The sequence below is a fragment of the Oreochromis aureus genome, linkage group 23 (genome assembly GCF_013358895.1).
Source record: "Oreochromis aureus strain Israel breed Guangdong linkage group 23, ZZ_aureus, whole genome shotgun sequence".
Classification (NCBI taxonomy): domain Eukaryota; kingdom Metazoa; phylum Chordata; class Actinopteri; order Cichliformes; family Cichlidae; genus Oreochromis; species Oreochromis aureus.
The window spans coordinates 2,717,091-2,729,621 of NC_052963.1; the positions used below are offsets into that span (position 1 = coordinate 2,717,091).

Consider the following 12,531-nt stretch of genomic DNA (forward strand, 5'->3'; position numbering starts at 1 on the left):
AAAACATATATATTGTGACTTTAACCCAAAAATACCTGCACCGAGCTCACAGAGTTTCGGTACAGTCTAACACTTGGATCGGCACAGGCTAACAACTGGACCAACTTGGAAATTAGCTCTTTAGCTTAACATTCGCCATACACAAGACATTTATCATTAATCCCCACTGCTGTCTGTCACTTTTATAACCTCTGTTTCCTATTCTCAACCACCCAGCTTACCTGTAAAAACAGAAAAATGTCTGATTAATCAGTTATTTCGGCGCACAGGCCGTACGCTGCCTCTTCACCACTGACACTACTTCTTCTAGTGTACAGTGTTGCCAACTCCTCAGTAAGGAAAATCGCTATTGGATGTCCTAAAAGTCGCTAGAAGTCGCTAAATGACGTCATCACCTAATTTGCATAATTGGTCATGCTAATATAATTTTAACCTATGTTGTTGGAGAGAGAAATAACATCGTGGAAGAGACATAAAGTGAGTAAAAAACGTCCTAAATGCATTTAGAGTTTATTTAGAACTACAAATTAAATTTCTTTTAGCAATTATTGTTTTTTTTAATGTCACAATTCCAACCCTGCTCCTTTACCTGGGCTTGGACTGGCAAAAGTGATCCAAAATAGGCACTCTGGTGGAGTTACTTTGTGTGTGTGTGTGTTTATAAGTAGTTTTAAACCTTGTGATCCACAAAACAGCATAAGAGTAAAAGAGTAAAAGAAGAACTGACTGTGTTACAGCACCCGCTGCTTGTTGAGAGTAAAAGCGATACGCGCTTTCACGTCTTTGGGGTCTGAAAACTCGCTAAATATAGCGACAAAGTCGCTAAGTTGGCAACACTGCTAGTGTAGCGTCAGCTACCGATGCGTACAGGACTGAGCGCCCTCTGCTGGTGGAACTTGTACAACAGTAAAACTGACATTGCAGTGGCCTTACTAAAAGAAAGTGTCTCTGAGCATAAAATAAAATGGGGGGGTACTATTTTCATGTCTCTATCTTTAACATAGTGCCACATACATAGTAACTATTAAGTCTAATGTATACCAGAGTAAGCTATAGTTCTTTTCCCTTTGGGAAGGTACCATCTGTGCAGTCCGCAATTCTGTTGAAGGAAGATGTTGAATCTATTTAATTATTGTAGAAAAATTATTGATTTCTGTGCATTTGTTTTACACATGCATTAAGTTAAACTTGAGACATGTTCTGGTTGTGCTGCAGGAAAAGTCATTGATTGTGTGCGGGAAGGGGAGCAGGTGTCTGTTGTTGCTCTGGAGCAGGAGAGTGAGTTGTACCGGAGGACTCTCCTCGGGATTAACGGCCCATTTTTCTGTACCTCCTCAATAAACCGTGGTGAGAACAAAACATCTGGTGCTTGAGAGGTTATACGAACGTTACTGTTTCATCTTGTTCTCTTTATAACCTCCACAAGATGCTTGGTTGAACTTTCCCTCCTCCGAGGTAAACTTTATTAAACTCTTAATAAGCAGTTATGAGTCTCTTCTTTTCACCTTCCAGTGTTACACTCTATAGACTCCAGGCGGAACACACAGGTAAAAGCAATTCCCATTGCTACATCCCTTTTCTTTTTCAAAGACAATGGGTTCTTCCATTTGAACTATTCATAAATTGAGAACTCAGTTTGCAACTGGAACAAAACTTAGACATGACATTTCTTTGTGTGTCACCATTTTCTTCAAAAAAAATTTCTTCCACTTAACTTTTTAGCTTCTTTTTTAACTTTTTTTATTTGTTTATTTATTTATTGTTTTTCTTTTCTTTTCTTTCAACAAGTAAACAGATCACAAAGCTGTAACTCAAAATATCATCACAGATGGGGTTTTTTTGGTTTGGTTTGTTTTTTTTCCTCTGACCAGTAAACAAACCACAACATATAACTCACAGATTACCCCTTGCATACATAGTCCTTCAGATATCCAGGTAGTTGTACTACCCGTCCTGACCTGGTAATGTTGTTTTGTTTGTTCTCTTTGTTCTGTGTCGGCACAGTAGTGTTCTGTCCCTCAGGCTGGGGATGTGCTGACATATCTTTTCTGACCTCCACAGCTCGCCTCAGATGGCGACGATTCCTTCTGAGGACTCTGCTGTTGTCCAACTCCACATCATAGGATCTGTTTCCCAGAGTGTTACACACTCTAGCCTTGGTCCATAAGGTGTGTGGTTCAAAAGGTTGGACTCGCACCAAGTCCCCTGGGTTTAATATGTCCATGTCTTTCGCCGTCCTGTTGCAGTACTTTGTTTGTCTCTCTCTGTTTTTCATCAGTGCTAACTTGTTATCAGTCACTTTGGGTTGCAACAATCTGTCTCCTATTGGAAGGAGTGTCCTCGTCCTCCTGCTTAACAGTCTCTGTGCAGGGCTGGTAGTCAAACCTTGTGTTGGGGTGTTTCTGTGGTCCAATAAGGCCAGATATGGATCTTGTCCAGCCAATTTCGCCTTTTTCATGACTCATTTGGCGGTTTTAACAGCAGACTCTGCTTTGCCGTTGCTCTGCAGATAGCCAGGCGATGAGGTATGGTGTTGAAATTCCCATTTCTGAACAGCTGAAGTTGGCAAACTTTGTCGAGCTGTACTGGGGCCCGTTGTCAGAAAAAACAATATTTGGTATTCCCTGACGTGCGAAATGAGCCTTTAGTTTTCTAATCACAGTACTCGACTTGGTATGAGGTAGATAATTGTCAGGTGGGAGTAACGTGTTATGCTGCTATTATTTGCTGCTATTTTTTATGATCATTATTACTATTCCATTAATTATTAATATTGATAGTGCATTTAGATGTTTAAACATATTGGCACCCAATTAAGCTTTTATTACAGGTCCAGGAAAAACCACTTTAAACTGTTGAGTTGAATCCATAATTTTAAAGGCTTTTGAATGTTTTTATATTCTTACACTGAAGTCTTCAGTGGGTGAGAAACTGAGCTGCAGGGACAGGAAATATACCCTGTGCCAAAAGGAGACAGGAAACACTTCTGCAAGGCTTGCAGAAGTGAAACTGAAAGCAGAGTCTGAGTGCAAGTATTTTGAGCAGGTTGTTTTATTATGCATTTATCTTTGTTTAAGCTTTGATTAAGCTTTAAGTAGTGGTATTAGATTGAAACATTTGTTGTATATATTTTACATATAAGTCAAGATCGGTACACACAGGATGGCCTTAGCCTGGTTGCTTAAGCTGAGGTCAATTAAGGTGCAGCCTGAGGATCACACATGTACACACACACCCACACACACAGTATTAGACTCATTTATATAGGTAAGAGTTTAATTATGTTTTGCTTGCAACTGCAAAATTGTGCCTGCATGAGTGACAGTTTGTGCAGAACGTGGGCCTGATGTTCCAGAAGATAAGCCTGGGCAGGATGGTGACAGGAAGCACCTGGGTTCGAGCCGAAGACAATGTTCTTTTTAAAACTATGTTCAAAGTTAACTGAACGTTTGTGGTTTTGGATTGACGTATGCTGTATTGAGTCTGCCTGGCAACAGAAACCCTATAAAGTCATTGTTCTGACTATTGTAAGACAGTTCAACGCTGAAATCTGCGCAAGTGTTGGACTCCACATGTGTGCATTAAAATCTTCGTCTAATTGCACCAGGCCGGATCTGTGGTTATTATTTTTGGATTCCTCCTCAATATCTGAACCCTAACATAATCTATCTCCCAAAAGTTGGAGTAATAATCAACAGTTATTAGGTAGTCCCTACCCTCAAAGTTGAATAACTCTGTCCCAACTTTGGTCCATGGTCTGGTGGTCGGCTCGTGTGGCTTTAGTGTCTCTTTCTGTTGTTTCGCATCTACAGACCGACATATGTCACATGTAGCAATGTACTTTTTGATGTGGTCGTTCATACCGTGCCAGTAAACCCAGTCCCTAGCTCTCCTGAGGCACCCTTCTGTTCCGATGTGTGTTGAGTGAATTCGCTGTGTTATATCTGCCTGGAGTGCTTCTGAAATCACCACTCTCTCTCAGTCCATCCTTCAAAGATTGGAACTGGGTTATTTCAACAGGTACATCTTTCTTACAGGCCAGCCACCCCTTCTGTATTGTTTTTATCAGTGTTTGTAGTATGTGGTCGGTTCTTGTTCCTGCTCGTATTCTGTCCGTGCTTTCTGTTGAAACAGGTACATAGTCCACCATGTTGACACATTCTGTCTCCAACTCCGTCTGGCTTTTGATGCTCTCTTGCAGGTAGGCCCTACTCAGCATATCAGCGAGTAGCGTGTCGCGGCCTGGAACATATGTTATGCTTATGTCATATTTTTGCAGCCTTAATAAGATCCTTTGCAGTCTCTTAGGTGCATGTAACAGTGGCTTTTTAATAATGTTCTTGAGTGGCTTGTGGTCTGATTGCACTCTCACAAGACGACCATATGTATATTGGTGGAATTTCTCCATCCCAAACACAATAGCTAAACATTCCTTTTCAATTTGTGCATAACCTCTTTCCGTGAGCGTCAGTGCACGACTTGAAAATGCCGCTGGTTCTCCATGTTGAGTCAGAGCTGCTCCCAGTCCCGTCTCGCTGGCATCACACTGCAGTGTCAGCTCTTCTTCAGGGCTGTAATATTTCAAAACTGGGACTTGTGTTAGTTTTTCTTTCAGTCTCTTAAATGCATCTTCCTGCACGTCTGTCCACTCCCATAGGCTGTCTCTGTGTGTCAGTTGTCTGAGAGGCTCACAGTCGTCTGACAGATGCTTGTAGAACTTTGATAAATAGTTGACCATTCCAACTAGTCTCTGCACCCCTTTTATGTCAGTTGGTGCTGGCATGTCTGTGATGGCCCGTACCTTCTCTGGGTCAGCTCTCAGCCCCTCTGCCGTGAGTAGATGTCTGATGTATGGTACTCCCTGTCTTCTAAGCTTGAGTTTTTCCACATTCAATTTGATGTTCCTCTCTCTGCATCGTTCCAGGAAAAGTCTCAGGTTTCTGTCATGATCCATTTCTGCTAACTCAGTTGTCTCTCCTTTTCCAGTGATCAGGATGTCATCAGCAATGATGTATGTGCCTGGCAGGTTCTCTAACACTTGCATCAGTTTGTGCTGAAAGACCTCTGGCGCTGGGCTGATCCCCATCGGCATTCTCAGCCAACAAAAGCGACCAAATGATGTTGCGAATGTTGTGAGATGGCTTGACTCTTCTGTAAACTTCACATGCCAAAAGCCATGTTTCACGTCACAAACTGTGAAAACTTTCGCTTCTGACACATCTGGCAAGATGTCATCTATTGTTGGTAACAGGAAATGACTACGCTTCAAAGCTTTGTTGAGCGGTCTCGAGTCAATACATATCCTGGGTTTGCCATTTGGCTTCTGCACTGTCACCATCCCACTGATCCAATCAGTACTACATTCCACTGGTGCTATTATTTGTCTGTCTGCAAGACTCATCAGTTCCTCTTTCAGTGGTTTCAGCATCGACACTGGGACTCTGCGTTTTGGCAGTTTGACGGGCTGCACTGTTGGGTCGATATCCAGCTCATATTCACCTTGTAAACATCCATCTCCTGTAAACACATCCTGAAACTCAGTCTTTATCTCTTCCAACAACCACGTGTTTTTCTCTGATGGAGCTGTTGTCACTGAGCTGTCCAAAGCCCAGATGTTATCATATTTAACTTGTATTAGCTTCATCGCTTCACTAGCTGTTCTCCCAAGTAGAGGCGTCTTACAATCCTCCGCTACCACTTGGAACTCGACTCTGTATTTTTTGTTGTTTCTTGGGTTTGTCAGCTTGACCTTACATTTTCCTAATGGACACAGCCTTGACTTATTGTGCATCACAAGAACCTTGTCTGTGTGCTCCATTTGACAACAGGTTGATGGGAATAATGTTGCAGGTTGCACCATAGTCAACTTGAAACTTGACCAGGCTGTTGCCAATCATCATGCCTGCAAACAGCTGCTCTCATTTTTTCATGCCTGATTCTTTGATCTGGTTCACTTCTACTGCAGTCTGTGTCATAGCTGTGACAGTCATTATGTCCTCACAAGAATCCAAGTCCTGCTCCGTCACTGTGTGGACCTTTTCTCTGTCTTCACTCTGTCTGCTTTTACTCCTGCATGCTATAGCAAAATGATTTTCTTTGCCACATTTTTTGCCCATATGCTGGGCATTTTGATTTGAGTCTTTCATGTGCTCTTCCACAAAATCTGTATGATATCTCTAGTATATCCAGTCCTTTTCTCTCTTTTTGTTTTACTGCATGCAGTTCTTCTACAGCCTGTCCTGCTATTGTTTTGTTGTATTCTCCTGAAATCTCCATCACTCTACAAATATCTAGACATCTGTCCAATGTGAGGTTCTCTTCTCTGAGCAACCTTTCTCTCCAACTGGAGCTGTTCGTGCCACAGACGATCCTGTCTCTGATCAGTGAGTCTTTTAATTGTCCAAAGTTGCTGGTGCTCGCCAGCATTCTCGGGTTCGTAACATATTTGTCAATATTATCTGTATCTCTCGACAGTTTCATTAACTTTGGGATTACAGTGTTCATCTATTTTTCTCATCAGCTCACTTACTGTTACTTACTGTCAGCTCCGATCAGCATTCCACAGAGCTCCCTGCCCCGTTCCCCAATCAGATAGTAAAACAGCTTCACTCTCGCCTTTTCCTCAGCATCCAGCAGAGCTATACTCCACTGTGCGGGTGGCTTTAATCCATCCATCGTAGCCGCCACTGCGCTCTCCTCGTCAGCGTCTCACTTGTTGTTCTGAGCCGTTAGCACCTCCGACGCTAACTAGCCTAGCTGGATGCGTAAATTCAGTGTTATAAATTCAATGTCTAAAAATAGTTGGATTCTGATGATACTATATTTCTTCCATACCGTCCGCTCAATCTATTTTCATCAAAGCGCGGTGTGGATCGCTCGAGACCCCGCTGCCACCATGTTTCATCTTGTTCTCTTTATAACCTCCACAAGATGCTCGGTTGAACTTTCCCTCCTCAGAGGTAAACTTTATTAAACTCTTAATAAGCAGTTATGAGTCTCTTCTTCTCACCTTCTGGTGTTACACTCTATAGACTCCGGGCAGAATACACAGGTATAAGCAATTCGCATTGCTACAGTTACAATATGTTAAAATGGTGACATCTGGTGGCGAAAAATATAAAGAACAGCTTGAATTTACAAATCAAAGTGTACTGCTTCATTATTACTGCTCACTCTACAGAGTGGAGTTCATAATTCTGTCTGATATTGGGTCACCCTTGTGTTGCTTTGAACATGTATTTCGGAGGGGTGACAAAATTATGGGATAATGACGTGGGGGTAGAATAGATTGTGAACTGGAAAGGGAAAATGCTAATGAACTTGTAAAGTAAAAACACGATGCATTAAAGGTTATCCTGTTTGGTTTTGATTTAAGAAGGGAATTTGTTCCTCTGTGCAATGGCCGTGTCTGTTTCTTTTCTAGGAGATCATTTCTCCTGCCTTAGAGAAAATCCCCTCACATGGAACAGAAGAGGCTGGACGCACAGAAACTGCAATGCAAGTTGGTAGAGATGCAGGTATACAGGCGTCCTGGGTCCCACAGACTATCACCTAAAAAAAAGGTCAACCAGCTGCAAATTCTTGTTGCAAACAGCGGGGATACTGAATTCTATAGTATTCATGCAGAAATATGTTTGTCTGTGTCGTCTTTTAATAATTACAGCTATCTTTATGGAGTTATTCACCGAGACAATGTGTTTCTCACCATAACAGGCACTCGCAGTGGGTTATATGTTATCTTTCTCGCCTAAAGAAAAACGTTTCTTCATTTTAGGAATAATTTGAATGTTTTCAGTCAAACAGCTGCAAATCCTTGTTGCAAACAACGGGGATACTGAATTACCTCAGTGTGATAAATCAGTGTCTATGTCAAGATCTGAGGTTTGTTTCAGAGTTGATGACTGGACCCTTAGCCACCTGACACAGGCTGAGCCAGTTAAAAAAAGAAAAGAAAAAAAAGTCCAACTACACAAAGCTTATTCAGATTTATTTTACAGTCACATAAGGGAGGAACTATTCCCAAAGGAGAATCCACTGCACTGTGATTGGGAATGGATGAATTATTTCCTGTTCAATAGATATGAATTGAGATCAGTGTATAGACAGACAGGCTTCAAATATTTGTCATTCTCCATATGTGATTCAGTTTATGTAACAAGAAAGAACGTTTTTTTCCTCTTTATTAAATGTGGTTGGCACTGTATCAGATTCTCAGACTGATGAGAGTGACTGCTCGCAGTGTTGTATAGTGTACCACTGCCATCTAGTGTCATTCAGAGTCAAAGCTCACTGGTTTAATTGGACCTGACACAGAAGATACCATAAGATACCAAATACCATTCCATTAAAGAGAAAGCAAACATGAAGTGCACTTGATTGGAAGCAGTGTAAGAAGGATATGAAGCTAACAACGTCCAGTCTTGACTTAGGAATCAGTGATCAGCGATCATATGGTTGTAGACTTAAAGGAAGAGGATCAGTTGCAAAGGTCGGTGCTGCAGCATTGGGCAAACACACCAGGTGTCGTAATGTAGCCCTGACACACCGCCATGTTCATGCACTGACGGAACGAAGACCCTACAATAGTGAAACACAAAGTATACGCTTAAAGTGAGCATGTGAACATACTTAATGAGCAGACATATAATCATACATTAGTTTAGATCAGGGATCTCAAACTCCATTTACACTGTGGGCCACATACAGCCCCCTTTTATCTATATTTTCACTGTTATTGATGATATATTTACTTTGGTGTAGTGTGAATTTAAAACAGTAAAAGCTATGAAAATACAGTAAAATTCCAAAATCAGTGCCCTCCATCAAATTTTATAAGATTTCTTTTTTTTGGTCTTTTGGAGACTGATTCTGGTCCCCAGGCCATATGTTTGACATCCCTGGTTTATATATTCACTTAAAAAAATAATAAAAACAATCAGATGCACATGCAGCATATGTAATTTTTTGTGTGTTATCATTCCTTATCTTTATGCAGTGTTTAAAAGTCTCAAATACAAGTATAGATGGATGACCTGTCGAACCTCTCAGAGGATCTGTGGCTCAGTTATTGCTGTGGGCTATTTCAAGTAACTTTCAAATTGTTCCGAGTGATCACTGTTATCCTGTGGTGACAATCTTCTATTCTGATGGGAGTAATCTCTTGTATAATTGTACTGCAATTCTAGTTGATCACTGTAAAAATACATATTCTGGTGACACACTACGCCTTCCACAGAGTACTTACTCAGAGCGCCTTGGAATATCACAGCACCACAGGCATTAGCCTGTCCCGAACAGGTCTGGGTGCTTGTAGGAGTGCAGAGGTTACTGTTGTGTGAGAAACAAAAGTTGCATCTCAGCGCCTCTCCTGGAAACGGCACACACACACACACACACACACACACACACACACACACACACACACACACACACACACACACACACACACACACACACACACAGTGTGTTACATATGAAAATAATGTAAGAGATCATTCTTGAGATATAAAACATTTTTACAGTATATCTAACACATTATACAGGATTTAAATAACCAATGTGGACTCTTCAATAATAATAATACAAATAAATAAAAATGTTAAAAAGGTGAAAATGGAAAAAAGACATTTTTTACTCCCATTAAAGCTTCAAAGTCACAATAAAAAGTTATTGTATTTCTTTAAATTATTATTCCTGTTATTTTGAATTCTATGTTTTGTAATAAATAACCTGATTACTGTTATGCTTCAGTCTTTAAGTGGAATTAATAAAATGCATAAATTGCATGTATGCCAAGAATAAAGAAACTTACCCTGACACAGAGTCAGCAAGAGAAGAATGGCACCCACTGCAGCTCTCATGTTTTTATCTGCAAGTCACAGAAAACAGAAAAGTATTTATGACCTCCTGTGCCCGAGGAAATGACTCTTCATCAGTGATATGACTTTTCAGAGGAAAAAGAAAATCTGTTTGTTGCCCATTGAACAGTCATTTTGAAACAGCTGACCTTTTGTTGTCAGAGACACACCAACACAAATCAAATATGTTACTCACTGTCTCTGTTCTCTTTAAAGCATCAACATTATTTAAGCCTTTAGGTGTCAGTGTTCTTTGCAGCTCTTTATAGTCGTTTTCATATCAGCATGTCAGATGCTTGAAATGTGCAAGTGAACTACCGCATAAACAAAGCAGAGTCTACTTCACAGTTTCACAAGTTTGCAGGTAAGAACTAATCGACTTGTGAGTTGTTACCTTGTGCTCAGACCCTCAGCTCCAAATGTGTGTCCTATATGTTGGAAGGAAGTGTTTTTTCCTTCCAAGAAAGACAGTGTGTGCTGTCTTTTATAACCATAGCACAAAGCAGAAGAGCCTGTCTATTGTGTAACGGTCGGTCAGGACAGGGTTCAACAAAACAGACTTTTTAACTGTGTTGCAAGAGAGAAATTTACAAGGAAACTACATCCCGCTGATGGATCACGTAATAGAAGCTTTTTCTCAGAAGTGCAGACCTGAAATCTGAAGTGGTGATTTCAGATTTCATTGCTGAGTTAAACTGAGTCTTAAAAAGGGGAAAAACAAAGAACAGCTTTCATCTGTTAAATGTACTTTTAATTATCTTCCTGTTTTTAGATGCTGCTTCCCTTTCTTTCAACAGTTGCAGCAGTAATTCTTTCTTTGGTGGAGATTTCATGTTGCAACAGCAGAGGCTGAAGAGTGTGCAATAACCTAAAAGTACACAGATGGATGGCAGACGATCGATCGATCGATAGATAGAGCAGCACATGGTATAGTGTAGTTGGGTAAATCAGGAACATACTACTGGACATTATGTTGAAGCTCAAAAATTTAAGTCCAGTTACCATTTAGGTCACTTCAGCATTTTACAGGACAACCCACTAAAGTCAGCTATGTGTGGTCATGCTTTGTCCTTCACTGAGAAAAAGAACAGGATACATGATGCATTGTGCTTTTCTGATATTTAACATGTAAAACTTTCTTGCAAGAGAGTCTGTTCAAGTGTTGTACAGACCTTCAGGTGTCAATATCCTGAAATGAGAAGAATACTGAGGCAAGAGCTAGTACTTTGCACTATCCCAGATACCATAGGGCAGGGGTGGGGAACTGCAGGTTTTATGCGTCCTTGATCCAAGACAGCTGATTTAAATGGCTAAATGACCTCCTCAACATGTCTTGAAGTTCTCCAGAGGCCTGGTAATGAACTAATCATTTGATTCTGGTGTGCTGACCCAGGGTGAGATCTAAAACCTGCAGGACACCGGCCCTCGAGGCCTGGAGTTGCCCACCCCTGCCATAGGGGTACACCCTGGGCAGATTGTCAAGCTGATGCAGGGCTAACACAGAGAGACATACACTCATTCACACCTATGGGCCATTTACAATGGCCAATTACCTAACCCCACTATCTGCATGTCTTTGGATTGTGGGAGGAAGCCAGAGTACCTGAAGACAACCTGCACAAACACAGGGAGAATATGCAAACTCCACACAGAAACACTCCGGCCAGCCGGTGGAGTTAAATTCAGAACCTTCTCACTGTGATGCAGCAGTGTTAACCACTGTGCCCATCATCCATGTCTTACAGGTAAAGTGTTAAACAGGCTGGCTACTGTCAACATTTTGAGAAGCTTTAACTGAATAAAGTCCAGTGCTGTCATATCATTATAGGCCTAAAAAATGTGTGCTGCAAACACCTGTGGCAACAATTTATAACTTAATAATTAATTTCTGGTTTTTTGTTGCCTGTCGACACAAACAACGCTCTTCAGTTTGTCCTCCCCATCACCTCATTATGACAGTCCACGAGTACACTTCAGACTGTGTTCCTCCTAACAAACCATCAGACAGAACTTGGTTTGTTCTTGTTCTGTCTTTTATTGCAAGGAAAACAGGAATAAAATAACTATAAACTAACAAGTTTATTGAAGCAAATCTTTGCTTTTTGCATTAAATAGCAAATTAAAACAGTCACATGTGGCTGTTGTTGTGCTGCTTTTGAAGGCCGGTGCAGCCCTGACACTCCAGTTTGTTTATGACTGATTGCAAAATAACAGACTTTTCAGCACTGATGCAAGAAAGGACTCTACCCAACTTTTTCATCACATTATTGCCATGTTATAGAGAAGTTCAGCGGACAGAGGAGAGGAGAAGGTACAAAATGACAATAAGGTCAAAGCCATTATTCTTCTTTACACGCTTGTAATGGCATCCCTCGCCAACAGTTTCAGGCAGCTCTTTGGACTGGAGTGTGGTTCCACAGCAAGCTACAAAGCTGCATTTGTTTGTTCAGTTTAATTCAATTGAGTTTTATTTATACAGCGCCAAATCAAGGTGCTTTATATTGTAAAGAGGAGACATTACAATAATACAGAGAAAACCCGAACAATCAGATGACCCGTCTTGATGCATTCTCAATCATCCAGGTAAGTAAATCTCCAAAAGTTGATTCTGTTCATTTGGACGTTTTCAGTGGGAGAAACGTTTCGTCATCATCCAAGTGACTTCTTCAGTCTC

The 12,531-nt window shown here is 41.0% G+C and overlaps 1 long non-coding RNA gene across 1 annotated transcript; it reads right to left on the minus strand.

Moving 5' to 3' along the window:
• Positions 1 to 7,966: 7,966 nt before the first annotated feature.
• Positions 7,967 to 10,355, minus strand: LOC116329970. Its single transcript, XR_004200212.2, has 4 exons — positions 10,252 to 10,355; positions 9,812 to 9,868; positions 9,245 to 9,367; positions 7,967 to 8,577 (listed from the first exon to the last, which is right to left on the minus strand). It is a non-coding gene; the product is annotated as an uncharacterized LOC116329970 (long non-coding RNA).
• Positions 10,356 to 12,531: the final 2,176 nt, after the last annotated feature.